Genomic DNA, 14,940 nt, shown 5'->3' on the forward strand with positions numbered 1-14,940 from the left:
CTCAGGAAAGTGTGCCCCGACTTCGCACCTCTGTCCGGACGCCCACGCCCCTTTCACTTTCCTCCCATGTCCCCTCCGCCTGCCGCACCGAGACCGCCTGCGCCCCTACCGCCATCGCCCTCCGCTTCCCGCGCCCGCTGCCAAGCAGTGCTAGCTCCATTCCTCCGTGCCCCACATGCATGCACGACGCCCAAGCTGCTACAAGAGGCGGTTGTGGTAGGGTCAGTCACATTGCAACATGTACAATATTTCGATCTACTTTTGAAACATTCAGACGAAACACTTACAACATATGTATGAAACAACTGAAACACTTACAATATGAGTTTAAAACACTTGCAAAACACTTGAAAACTCTTGAAATCCATTGCAGACATACGCAACATCCAGATAAAACACTTGCAACATATGTGTGAAACATATGCAACATCCAGATGAAACACTTATAACGAACGTCTGGAAAAATAGATGCAACATTTGAAATTGAAACATACATGTATAGTCATTGCAACATGTTCAACATCATGATCTACTTTTTCAACATCCAAATGAAACACTTGAAACATAAGCTTGCAACATGCGCTGCGCAAATGTCACCTTGTTGCTTGGAGGAGGTACCGAGCAGCGCGGGCACGCCAGTGAAGCAGAGCGCCGCGACGGCCAAGAGCTTCCACACGCCGAGGTTGAGATCCCTACAAGGGAGGTCCGTGTTGATGAGCGCCCAGAGGAGTTCGTCGTTGTCGTCCCCCGCGTCGCCGAAGACGTCCGACTCGTGAACCACCCCAACGTTGCCGAGGTTCTGGAGGAGGAGCGGGTGCAGCGTCGTGGCAAATGCAGGGCGGGATGGGGCGCATGCGGTGCGCGGCGGTGAGCCGAGTGGGCAGGCGCTCAATGCGGTGAAGCTGCAAATTTCTGTCGACGGGGGTTCTGTCGTGGGGTAAAGATGGAGGAGAGAGCGTAGAGGGAAGTAGGCCAATTACCTATTGGGTCAGATCGCTGTGTAGGCCTGAGAACGAGGGCCTTCAGACACACACACACGGGGACCGGGATTCATCCGGTCCGAACGGTCGGACCAGATGCGTTTGTCGAACAGTATGCGCGAGAATCATCGAAGGCGGGAACGAGCGACCGGGAGTCACCAAAGCGCGGGAGTCGGCAGCATACTACGACCCAGGTACGACGTTAAGTTAGTTTCTTTTTCTTTTTTTATTCATCATATTTCTTTCTTTTTCTTTTCTTTTCTTTTTCTTTCTTTCTCTTTCTTTTCGTGCTTTATTTTTTATTTTTATTTCTTTTATGTTTTATGTGATTTTTTATTTTTTTATTTTGTATGTTTCTTTTATTTCTTTTTTCTTTTCTTTTCTTTCCTTTACTTTTCTTATTATATTTTTATTTCCTTTCTTCAATTTATCTTTTATTTCTCGTTTCACGTTATTTTTCATTTTTTATTTTTATTTTTTTTATTTTCTATGTTTCTTTTTCTCTCTCTCGATATTAGGCTAGCAGTTGGCGTCTTTTCTTTCTTCTGCTTAGTTTCTTCTTAACTAGGGAGTAGGCTGTTGCGTTAGTTTCTCTTTTTCATTTCTTAAATTTCTTTTTTCCTTTTTTTTCCTTTTCCTTTTTTATTTTCTATTCTGTGTTGTTTTACTTTAATTAATTACTTTATTTTTCATGTACATTTTTATTTCTTATATTTCTATATATTTATCATTTGTTATTCCTGTTTTATGTGTGTTTTCTGTTCTTTGCTATTCTTTTATTTTATTATATTATTATTGTTTTTACTATAATTAATTATTTTATTTGTTTATTTTATTTTTATATTTTACTCTTTTTTGTATTTCTTTCTTTTTCTTTTTCTTTTTCCTTTTCTCTTTTGTCTTTATCTTTTCTATATTTTTTTCATTTTCTATTTTTTTATTTTACCTTACTTAATTATTTTTTTATGTTTATTTTTTATTTTTCTATATTCCATGAGATTCTATGTTCATATAGTATGGATGTGATGTTCTACAATGTTTTTTTATTATCCCGTGCTAATAATGTCATGTTCTATGATGTTTTTTTATGTTCATGTAGTATACATGTGATATTCTATGATATTTTTGTGATGCTCACGTGTTATAAATGTGATGTTCTATCATATTTTTTTATGTTCACGTGGTATAGATGTGTTGTTCTACGATGTATTTTATGATGTTCGCGTAGTATACATGTGATGTTCACGTAGTATATAATGATGTTCTATGATGTATTCTGTGATGTTCATATAGTATACATGTGTTGTTCTATTATGTTTCTTGTGATGTTTTATGTTGTATTTAGTAATGTCCACTTAGTATACATATGATATTCTATAGTATGTTTTAGGGAGAATTGACTGTTGGACATGCAAAGTGATGGTCATTAGCCAGTGGACACCCACTTTTTAGCATTTTGCTAGAAGACACTCTGGTTCGGTAAAATTAGGCCACAGGACATCGTGGACCGGTTGCAGCCGGTTGAGGAGAGAGAAATTTTTGTTTTAGACATCCGGTGTCCCTAAGCCATAGTTGGGTCCGCCCCTCTCTCTCTCTCACTAACGCGCGGGCCCCACCTATCATCGTCTTCCTCCTTTTCTTCTCTTCTCTGCTTCCATTGCCTGCGCTTGGCTGCTCGTGCTGCTTGCCGCCCACACGCGGCCACCTCACCTCACTTCGCCCTCCACTCCTGGACTCCCGGTCGCCTGCTCTGTGCCAACACCTAAGCCCCACTAGGAAAGCGAGCACCAACGGTGGACGCGTCGTCGCTACTACCGCCGGAGCCGGGGAAGTCACCGGCCACCGCGGCGTGGTTCGCGCGGTGCGCATCGAGCGTGAACGACGAGCTCCGTAGCTTCCGCGCCTGCCTCGCCTGGCTCTGCGTCGACCACTCCTCCTCCCAGATAAGCGACCGTGGGCTCCTAGGCGGTCTTCCTCCTCCCCACCGTCATGGCGCCTGCGGTCGTCCGCCTCCTCCCCCATCATCGACCCCACGTCGTGGCCCTTCGACGACTAGGTCTAGGTCTCGCTAACCCTGGCAGCGTCGCTCGCCTACGTCTCCCTCTGCGCGCTGCTCTATCGCATGGGCGGGCTCCGTCGCCTGCTCTACCTCGACAACCTCCGCCGTGACTCCGAGGACGTGCAGGTAGGCCGCTGGGGATGGGGGAGGTGCCGCAGGGCCACACCACACAGGGGCTGGTCCGCCGGTACGCGGAGCCACGGGCCGCCGACCGACGAAGGGCGCAGGTGTGGGGGCGACGCGTGTGGTGCTGCAGGGGCGTGGCGTGGAGGCCGGAGTAGCGGCGGGGTTTTTGGGCGGAGTCGCCGCAACGTGGAACAGCGGCACATGCGGTGCTGCAGGGGTGGAGTCGCCAACTCACCCGTGTGGCCGGGGCTGCTCGACGGCGGTGGCTGCTGCTCAGTAATGGAAGAAGAGAAGAGAAGAGGAGGAAGAAGAAGATGACATGTGGGCCCCGCATGTCAGTGAGAGGGGGAGGGGCGGACCCAACTGTGGCTCATGGGCACCGGATGTCCAAAACGAAAATTTCTCTCTCTTCAACCGGCTACAACTGGTCCGTGGTGTCCTATGGCCTAATTTCACCGAATTAGAGTGTCTTCTGACAAAATGCTAAAAAGTGGGTGTCCGCCAGTTAATGACCATCACTTTGCATGTCCAAGAGCTAATTCTCCCTATATTTTATAATGTTTGAAAAGTACCCATGTGATATTCTTTTAAATTTTTCTCTACTACGTGTTTTTATTTTTTTTCCTTATACTTTGCTCTAGATTTCATTATTTTTTATTTGTGATATGTATTTATTTATTTATTTTTATGTATATTATAATACCAATTTCATGAACCTAAACTGAGAACATTCTTCTTACAAAGATGGAACATTGTTTTTTGAATCTAGAACATCGTCTCTACACAATAAAAGAAAATGCTCTATCTTTATAAGATAAATGTTCACGTAATATATATATGCGATGTTCTATAATGTATTTAATGATGGTATATGGTATATTTAGTTATGTTCACTTAGGCCCTGTTCGGCTTACCCATATTCGGCTTGTTCGGCTTCTTTTTTCAGCTGGAATAGTGTTTTTCTCTCACAACAATTCAGCAAAAACAGTGTTTTTCAGCCAGTTTCAGCCAAAATTCTGCGAGCCGAACGGGGTCTAATATACATATGATGTTCTAAGTAAATTTTAGGATGTTTGAAAAGTATCACTGTGAGGTTCTTTTAAAATTTTTCTCTATTACAAAGTTTTTATTTTTTTCCCGTTCTATATTTTATTATTTTTTATTTATGTTATGCATCTATTTATTTAAATATTATAATAACAATTTCATAAATCTAAAACTAGAATATTGTTCTTGTAAATTGAGAATATTTTTCTTACGTAGATGAAACATTGTTCTCTGAACCTAGACCATCGTCTTCACTCAATAAAAGAAAATGTTTTATCTCTATAAGATAAATGTTCGTTAATAAAATTTTATCTGAATATTCATGTGGGATCTTGTTTTGATGGATTTATTACAAGAAATCCGATGGTACAATCAGGATTTAGTTAGGATATTTAGTTTTAGAGTTATAACTTTTTTTAATTCGTTAAAAGTCACCGCAATGCAACGTGGACGTGGTGGGCCCTGCGCGATTGGCCAGCCTGCGCGCACCATGCGTCCGTGTGTTGCCGCCCGCGAAATTTCCCACGCTGCCGCTTTTCCCGCCGGCGCGTGGAGCGGCATTGCTGTATTTAATAATGGACCGTGGTCTGGCTCAATTCTTCGCCTCTGTATTGGCCCAATTGATGGACGATAGCAACAAGCCCAAAGGTAAAAGGGCCCAAACCGTTAGTTCTTCCATCTCTTGATCTCGTGTGTCATGTGTGCCCTCGTTTATTGGCAAGTAGTTGAGGCCGTGCGGCTCCACTAATCAGCAGTAGAGGGCTAGATGCAACAGGGGTCTGGGGGTGGGGGTTGCTCCAGATGCAGGGGCAGGGGTGAGACCCGCAGCTTGGTGGGCCTTTCTCAGTCTGAAGCTTCGCCGGCGGTGCTCCGTGGATTCGCTTTCTCCGTCGACGCCGTCGGTCCTCAGGAGTCAGGATGCTTGGCTCGCTGATGACATCCGCCACCAGCTTGTAAGTACTCATCAGCTCGAGCAATAGTGTAGGAAAAGAAAACAATGGATTGGAGTGGATTCCTTTTTTTCCTGTTTTTTTTTCCGAATCATATCCTAGGGCACATATTTCATTATATAGAACTAGAGTTTCAAGGTTACACAGGACTACACAATCCCACATGCACACACGAACAGCAAGAACACATAAGGCGGGGAGTAACCCTCCACCTCACGACCCTAACCGACTGAGCCTAATATATGAAGGCAACAACCTTTTATAGTTTTATCTATGATATTGTCTTCCAGTACAGGTCCAGTTATGCTTCAGGATACGACATTTCGAATCCATGAGTTGGTTTGTGTAATTTTCTTCCTCTTCTACAGATTCCTCTCGAATCGCATTTGGTTTTCGCTGATTTCTCTACACTAGATTAGCTGTTCAGGCCCCATGATACAATGGTTTGGTTAGTTAATCTTCACTTACAGGAAAAGCCTGCCCACTGCAATCTGTGGGACTAGCTTGCCACTGTTTTACTAAAAATCTTCAAGATAACAATCAGGACACCTTAATCTGCAACATAACTTTACAATTGTGCTTTTCATTTTACTTTGTATATATACTCATCATTGGAAGATGTTCCATCTCTTCAGAACCTCTCTTTATCTGTTATATATACCGATCATCTATTCTCATCAAGGTGCTCACCACCTCCCTCATGGAAGGCCTGGATTCGAAAGCCACCTGAGTGCAGGAAATCGCCAACTCCAACAAGTCCAGCGCCTTTGCCTTCTCATCTTCAAGCCAGTACATTATCTCCTCATCTAGAAAGCTCACCACGCTGCAGTAATCAGTGTTAGTCTAGGCACTGTGCGGTTGCATGTGTGTGTTGCGTGTGTGGCTGCATGTGTGCGAGGACGTATATATATATATGTACCCAATCAATCGAAGAAGGTATTGTGTATTCCTATATTCCACTCTTCATGGTATCAGGGGAGGTTACGATCCCGTAATCAACGCTTCCGCCTAACCCTACCCAACCGCCGCCGTTCCCCACGAACGGTGCGCCGCCGCCGTCGCTGGGCAGTTTGCTCGCCGGCCTCCTCTTCCCGCACGAGCGCCATCGCGCCGTGCCTGCCTCTCCCGCGCGTGACGCGGTCGACGCCTGCGATCCCGACGCGCGACGCGCGTGCTCTGCCGCGCGTGATCTGCCGCCGGCCCGCGATCCCGACTCGTCCGTCCCCGACGCGCGTCTCTCGCCGATGGCCGAATCCAGAGTCGAGCGCCAGGCCCGCGAAGCGCGCGAGGAGCGCGAGCGCGAGGCCGAGGCTGCCCGCCTCCGCCAGATCGCCGCCGACCGCGCCAAGGCTCTCGATGAGTACGAGGCCAAGCACGCCGACGTCCACTCCGCCACCATCGCCGTCCTGAACATCAAGGTGCTCGTCCCGGTGGTCCTCGACCGCGCCGCGAACAACTACAACCGCTGGCGCTCCCTCTTCCTCGTCGTGCTCGGCAAGTACACCCTCACTGATCACGTCCTCACCGACGTGGTCAACGCCGATCGGCCGGCGTGGGTGCAGATGGACTGCACCGTCCTCACGTGGATCTACGGGACGATCAACGCCGACCTTCAGCAATCCACCATGCTTAAGAACCCCAACGCTCGCATCGCCTGGCTCCATCTCGAGGACGAGTTCCTCGGCCAGCGTGAATCGCGCGCGCTGCTGCTGTCCGCCGAGTTCTGCACGGTGAAGCAAGGGTCGTCATCCATCACCGACTTCTGCCGCAAGCTCGAGACGATGGCTGCCACCCTCAACGACTTCGGCGATCCCGTTGGCGACCGCACCCTCGTCCTCACGCTCCTCCGTGGCCTCAGCGACAAGTTCCACCCCATGGTCACCAACATCAAGCTGCGGCAGCCGTTCCCCACCTTTGCCGAGGCGCGCACGCTGCTCCTGCTCGAGGAGATCGACATCAACGACGCTGCCGATGACACCCCCGTCCCGCCACCTCCAGCCCCGCCGGCCCTCTTCACTGACTCGGTCGGCAGCTCTCACCCTCCTAGTCGCGCACCTGGTGACGCTCAAGGGGGCAACCAGGGCGGTGGTCACGGGGGCGGCCAAAGAGGCGGCTACGGCGGCGGTCAGGGCAACCGCAACGGGCGCCGGCGTGGTCGCGGCGGCAACAAGCAGCAGCAGGGCACCAACGCCGGGCAACCCGGTGCTCCTCGTCCGCCGCCCATGATCTACAACCCGTGGGCGGGCACGCTGCAGTTTTGGCCGCACCAGCCACCCACGAGCCCTGCGCCAGGAGCACCCCATCGCCCGCCGGCCTTCACCGCCATCACGTCGCCTCAGCCCTACCTTGCGCCATACAGCTATGGCGCACCTCCAGGGTTCGGGTACGGGCAACACGGCCCCTATGCTCCACCACCGCAGCAGCAGGCGCCACAGCAGCCGTGGACTCCCATGCACGGGGGGTCATTTGACACGACGTCGCTCGCCAGCAACTTCAGCACCATGTCGCTGACTCCTCCGGGCCCTAGCGACTGGTACGTCGACTCTGGTGCCGGCGCTCATATGGTCAACAACGCTGGTATAATTTCATCCTCTCACCCTCCTTTGTCATCAAATCCTTCATCTATCATTGTTGGTAATGGGGCTACACTTCCTGTTACTTCCGTCGGATCTCACTCCTTTCCGACTTCGCAACGGCCTTTAATTCTTTCTAATGTTCTAGTTTCCCCTGGCATTATTAAGAACTTAATTTTCGTTCGTCGTTTCACCACTGATAATAACTGTTCCATTGAGTTTGATCCTTTCGGTCTCTCTGTGAAGGACCTTCAGACACGGAGCGTGATCGCCAGGTGCAATAGCACGGGTGATCTCTACCCGTTCTTCCCGCCCGCATCCACCAGCACCACCAGCGCCACCGCCCTCACTGTTGCAGCGTCCACCACCCTCTGGCATCGCCGCCTCGGTCACGTCGGTCATGAGGCTTTGTCCAAGCTAATTACTTCCAATGCTATTTCCTGTAATAAGCGCCACTATCCTCATGTTTGCCACGCTTGCCAGCTTGGTCGCCATGTGCGCCTCCCATTTAGCCTGTCAACCTCGCGTGCGTCGCGCCCATTTGATTTAATACATTGTGATCTTTGGACCTCTCCAGTTGTCAATGTTTCTGGATACAAATATTATCTTGTCATTCTTGATGATTGCACTCACTACAGCTGGACTTTCCCGCTACGCCTCAAATCCGACACTTTTACCACTCTTACTAATTTTTCTCTCTCATGTGCGCACACAGTTCGACTCCTCCATCAAGGCAGTCCAGTGCGACAATGGCCGTGAATTTGATCATTCCTCGGCCCGCACGTTCTTCCTCACACATGGTGTCGTCCTCCGTCTGTCGTGCCCATACACCTCTCAGCAAAATGGGTGGGTTGAGCGCACTCTTCGCACCATTAATAACATTGTGCGCTCTCTCCTTTTTCAGGCCAGTCTCCCTCCAGTTTATTGGGCGGATTCACTCCACACTGCCACCTATCTCCTAAACCGCCACCCCACAAAAACCTTAGACGGCCGCACCCCCCACTTTGTTCTACACGGCGTGCAGCCTGACTACACCCACCTTCGTGTTTTCGGCTGCGCCTGCTATCCTAACCTGTCATCCACAGCTCCACATAAACTATCACCTCGCTCCTCCTTGTGTGTCTTCCTGGGGTACTCATCCGATCATAAGGGCTATCGGTGCCTTGACCTTCATTCCAACCGCATTATCGTCTCCAGACATGTTGTCTTCGACGAGGCGGTGTTTCCTTTCGCCGATATGTCCACTTCGCCCCAGGATCCCACCACACTCGATTTTTTGGACAGCGCTGATGATTCCTCTTTGCCCTATGGGTCAAGAGCTGTGTATGCAGGTTCACGACTTCCCGGCGGCATGGACGCCGCCCCTAGCAGCCCCAGCGGCAGCGGCGGCGCGCCGGCACCTAGCCCTCCACCGGCTGGTGCCTCGGCAGCGCCCTCTCCCGCGCCACCCATGGCTGCCCCCGACGGCGCGCCCCCCACTGGGATGGCCGGCTCTGCTGCCCCTGCGGACGCCCCGTCTCAGGTTGTTGCCAGCGGCGCCAGCCGTCCCTCCGGCCGCACCACCACCACGGTGCCTCAGGCGATCCCTCCTGTCACCAATGTGCACGGCATGCGCACACGTGGCAAGGACGGCACGCGGCACCCCGTCGACCGCCTGAATCTTCAGGCGGCCGTGCTCTCTCCAGTGCCAACTTCGGTCCGCTCCGCGTTGGCGGATCCGGTGTGGCGCCAGGCTATGCAGGAGGAGTTTGATGCCCTACAAGCCAATGACACCTGGTCCCTGGTTCCTCGGCCTTCTGGTGTCAACCTTGTCACAGGCAAGTGGGTCTTTCGTCACAAGCTCAAGTCAGATGGCACTCTTGACCGCTATAAGGCTCGGTGGGTCCTTCGTGGTTTCACGCAACGTCCTGGCATCGACTATGATGAAACCTTTAGTCCTGTGGTCAAGCCAGCAACTGTTCGGGCTGTCCTTACTCTGGCACTCTCTCATTCATGGCCTATTCATCAGCTTGATGTGAAGAATGCGTTCCTCCATGGCACCTTGAATGAGATCGTCTACTGTGCACAACCGACTGGTTTTGCTGACTCCTCCAGACCCGACTTTGTCTGCCGCCTGAACAAGTCCCTGTATGGATTGAAGCAAGCTCCCCGCGCCTGGCATCATCGGTTTGCCTCTCACCTTACCTCCATTGGTTTTGTTGAGGCGAAGTCTGATACATCAGTTTTCATCTATCGTCATGGCACCGATATGGCTATTCTGCTTCTTTATGTTGATGACATCGTTCTGATGGCCTCTTCTATGCGTCTTCTTCAGCAGATTATTGCAGCTCTCTGCCGGGAATTCTCTATGACGGATATGGGACCCATTCATCATTTTCTTGGAGTTAGCGTTCAGCGCCAACATGACAGTCTGTTCCTCTCACAGCGTCAGTATATGCTGGATATTCTGGACCGTGCTGGTATGCTCAACTGTAAGCCTTGCAGTACCCCTGTGGACACTCACGCCAAGCTGTCTGCCGATGGTGTCGCCGTGGCCGACCCCACTTCCTACCGCAGCATCGCTGGTGCCTTACAGTACCTCACCTTCACCCGTCCGGACATCGCCTACGCTGTTCAGCAGGTCTGCTTATATATGCATGATCCTCGGGAACCTCATCTTGGTGCTATGAAGCAGATTCTTCGCTATCTTCAGGGTACTTTGGACCTCGGTCTCCACCTTCACCGGACCACACCGGCTGATCTTATTGTCTACACGGATGCTGATTGGGCGGGATGTCCTGACACGCGCAAGTCCACCTCTGGCTATGCCGTGTTCCTCGGGGACAATCTCATCTCCTGGTCATCCAAGCGTTAGCCCACTGTGTCCAGGTCCAGTGCAGAGGCGGAGTATAGGGCAGTGGCGAATGGTGTTGCCAAAGCCTGCTGGTTGCGCCAACTTCTGCAGGAGCTCCTTCATCCTCTTCGCCACGCCACCGTGGTCTATTGTGATAATGTCAGTGCAGTCTACCTCTCCAGTAACCCAGTTCAGCATCAGCGAACAAAGCATGTCGAGATTGATCTACACTTCGTCAGAGAGTGAGTCGCCCTTGGTGAGGTCCGCGTCCTGCATGTTCCGACTACGTCCCAGTACGCCGACATCTTCACCAAAGGTTTGCCGACGTCCGTGTTCACAGAGTTTAGGTCCAGTCTTAATGTTTGCGGTGCTCCCAGTTAAGACTGTGGGGGAGTGTTAGACTAGGCACTGTGCGGTTGCATGTGTGTGTTGCGTGTGTGGCTGCATGTGTGCGAGGACGTATATATATATGTACCCAATCAATCGAAGAAGGTATTGTGTATTCCTATATTCCACTCTTCAATCAGCATGCTTCAGGTTCAGTCTCATCCATGCCACAATGTCAACGCCGTCTCCGAAAGCAGGATCTACCGGCATCTTCCTACACAGGAGCTCGAGCAGCACCACACCGTAGCTGTAGACGTCGCTCTTCTCGGTCAGTCTTGTGTTGTATCCATGCTCTGAAAATTTTCCGACAACACAGGTTAACATAAGAGACCAGATGATACGGCATCGGAATGATTGTGAAATTTCTGAAATGAGGAAATGTATGTTACCTGGAGCAATGTAGCCAAGGGTGCCAACAACAACTGACACCGTCGCATCTGCATCCTCATCGCCTACAATCTTCCCCATGCCGAAGTCTGTGATTTTAGGCACCAAATCCGCATCCATCAGTATGTTTCTTGACTTGACATCTCTATGAACAATCATCGGCACGCGGTCATGGTACAGGTAGGACAAGCCCTGCGCCGCGCCAAGCGCGATCTGATGCCGAACCTTCCAGTCGAGAGACACCTGAGGTTTTCTTCCATGCAATAGCTCAAAGAGCGTTCCTTCAGGCATGTACTCGGACAGAATCACGCCGAAGTTGCCGCGGATGCAGTAGCCCTCCATCTTGACGATGTTCCGGTGCTTCACCGTGTTGAGAATCTTCATCTCGATGGGGAATTTGATCTGGGACAGGTCCACCGTTTTGACCGCCCACCGCCTTCCGGGAGCAAGCTCTGTCCGGTAGACTGTTCCATGCCAGCCTCTTCCAATCACATACTTCTCGCTCCAGTTGTCAGTGGCACGAAGGATGTCATCATAGGTCAGGTCTTCAGGCAATTCCTCCGTCGTGTCCAGGCCACGCACCGAGACATGTTTTGCCAACAGGCGCCGCCGTGACCTCTTCACCATGTAGTGAATTGCACACAGCCCAGAAGCCATGACAGCCAGAGCTGACAGTAGCAGTGCTATAATGATCAGTGTGTTCCTTCTTATACGCCTCCTAGACTGATTCTTGGAGCAAGGTGCATTTTCAGACTGTATGCATAGCTGAGGATTTCCCAGAAACCCCTCCGGAGACCGTTCTGCAAGCTTAGCCCAGCCAGCAGGGAGCAGACCAGGGAGCTGATTGAACGACACGTTCACCGCAGAGAGCGAGATCATGTTGTTCAGCTGCGGTGGGATCGGGCCAGACAAGGAGTTCTCTGACAGGTCAAGCATTTCCAGCATCCGAAGATTGCCGCGGCTGCTTGGGATCGTGCCACTCAACATGTTGCTGCTGATGTTTATGATCTGAGAGATGAACTGGAGCTTGCCTAAGCTCCAAGGGATAGCTCCTTTCAAAGAGTTGTCGCCAAGCTGCAGCTCAAGGAGGCCCTGCGTTGAGGTGAAGGCGTCTGGAATTTCTCCACTGAGCTTGTTTCCACTGAGTACAAGATGCTGCAGGCTGCTGAGTGATATGATATCTGCAGGTATGCTTCCATTGAGAAGATTATTCTGAAGATCCAGACGGACGAGTCTCTTGCAGCTTCCCAACTCATGTGGTATTGGTCCGGACAGCTTGTTCGACGACAGGTTCAGGTTGCCAAGAAGGGTTAGAGCGCCGAGCTCAGGTGGTATGGGACCAGAGAAGCTGTTCCGAGACAGATCAAGCACTGTGAGGTTCCGCCATGGACCGAGCACACTTGGTATCCTGCCCTCAAACTGATTGCCACCCAATTCCACGTATGACCAGCCAGTGTTTATCCCCAAATCTGAAGGTAAACTGCCATTGAACAGGTTGTTTGCAAGACGGGCTCTCCACAGAGACTGACACTTGATGATCTCACTTGGAATGCTCCCACTGAATCTGTTCAATGCAAGGTCAAGAATGGCGAGCTGACCTCCGGTGCAGAGACCAGGTGGCATTGTGCCATGGAAGTGGTTCCCCATAACGTCAACCCGAACAAGTCCATGCGTCGTGTTCAGCCCCAGGTCTTGTGGGAGCTCGCCGGTGAAGTTGTTGAATGCCAGGAGGAGATCTCTCAGACTGCTCATGTGGTTTATCTCTGCAGGGATCTCTCCATTTAGGCTGTTGTTGTAGAGCCCCAGCTTCTCCAGCTGCGGCATCTGCCACAGTGCTGCAGGCACAGGTCCATGGAGCATGTTGTGGTACAGGGACAGGGACCACAGCTTCTTGAGCTCGGCGAGCTCCGGCGGTATCTCCCCTGTAAGGTTGTTGTTCTGCAGGTCAAGGATGAGCAGCTCCTGGCATTTCCCTATCTCCAGTGGAATTGCGCCGGTGACGAACGTGTCCTTGATCGTGAGCCGCTGCAGTCTGCTGAGGTTGCCGATGACCGCCGGAATTGTGCCGGTGAACTGGTTGTTGTGCAGGAGTAGCGTTGTCAGAGACCCACACTTCCCGATGGACTCAGGGATGGAGCCATTGAAGCCATTCCTCGAGGCCATAAACTTCTCCAGATTCCCGAGCTCGCCGATGCTCGCCGGCAGCTCTCCGGTGAACAAGTTGCTGTCGAGGTACAGCTTCTGCAGCTTGGTCAGGAAGCCGAAGATGTCGGGCAGGGTGCCCCCGATCTTGTTGGAGGATAGGAACAGGACGGTGAGGTTGCCGCAGTTGCCGAGGCTCCGGGGGAGCTCGCCGGTGATCTGGTTGCCGTAGAGGCTGAGGTACTGGAGCCCGCAGCGTGCCGGGAACTCCGGGACCGGCCCAGAGAGGCCGTTCCCGCTGAGGCTCAGGTAGGTGAGCCCCGGGAGCGCGGCGACCTCTGGCGGGATGGCGCCCGAGAGGGAGTTGTTTCTGAGTTCGAGCGTGGCGAGCGCGGAGCACGCGGCGAGCGCGGCGGGCACGGCGCCCGTGAAGCTGTTCAGGCTCAGGTCCAGCGTCGCGAGAGCCGGCAGGGCGCAGAGCCGAGGCCCGGACGCCGCGAGCTCGCCGGACAGCCCCTGCCCGGCTGCCCGGAGAGGTTCACCGCCGCGACCGCGCCCGTGGCGGTGCACTGGACGCCGAGGAACGCGCAGTGGCTCGGCCCGGTGTCGCCGCGGCTGTTGGTGGTCGTAGCGTTCCACGACGGGAGGAGGACGCGCTGGGAGGCTGGCGGCAGGGAAGTGAGTAATGCGCGTAGGACGGCCGCGTCGCCGGCTCCCTGGGACGCCGCCGGCGTAACGGAGTCGGCGAGCGTGACGAGGAGCGAGAATGCGGCGGCACAAGACATCGGAGGGAGCTAGCTGCTGCCTTGATGTGGAGGCGGCGGCGGCGGAGGCTGTCTGCTGCCGGCGCGCGCTCTGAACTCTGAAGGGAGGAATATATATATATATAGCTCTGACCTCTGACAGCGATCACCTGGCGCGCGTAATTTAAAATTACTGTTGGGTCTAAATTTTGTGTGTTGCTGCATTGCAGTTGCAGGCTCCACCATCTGTGGATTTTTTTTAAAATTGAATATAGTTTCTGAATCCACTTTCTAGAGCCTGACTGTGATGATCAGGCTATCCGAGACCAAGTTGCTGATGGTGGTTGAGCTTTCGGCTAATATTCCAAGCACAGATGCTATGGAACAAGAACTGGTGAGGGTGCAGGTGATATCCACAGGAGGAATTCATCTGTGCCAGTTGGATTTTTTCTAGGGTTCAGAATCTTTGCCCTGCCTTTGTGACCGCTGATGATCTGTGGAGGCAACTAGATTTTGCAGTGGGCTTAAGTGCAGCCGTGCAGGATCCTCTTGTTGCAACTTGCTATAATTACATTGTTGTCTTGTTCATTCTTTGTGTCAGCAGCATTTGTCTGCTTGTCTCACATCTCATCCACTCACCTATGTTTTCGTTTACGTGCATCGTTTTTTAACAGTTTTGACCGTGTTCTTTTTCTACAAATTGTTTTCGATAC

General features: G+C 51.6%; 1 pseudogene; it reads right to left on the reverse strand.

Annotated features, from left to right (window-relative positions):
- Positions 1-5,680: 5,680 nt before the first annotated feature.
- LOC136475416 (leucine-rich repeat receptor-like protein kinase PEPR2) lies at positions 5,681-14,269 on the reverse strand (annotated as a pseudogene).
- Positions 14,270-14,940: the final 671 nt, after the last annotated feature.

Source organism: Miscanthus floridulus, chromosome 8 (assembly GCF_019320115.1).
Source record: "Miscanthus floridulus cultivar M001 chromosome 8, ASM1932011v1, whole genome shotgun sequence".
In the NCBI taxonomy this organism is placed as follows: domain Eukaryota; kingdom Viridiplantae; phylum Streptophyta; class Magnoliopsida; order Poales; family Poaceae; genus Miscanthus; species Miscanthus floridulus.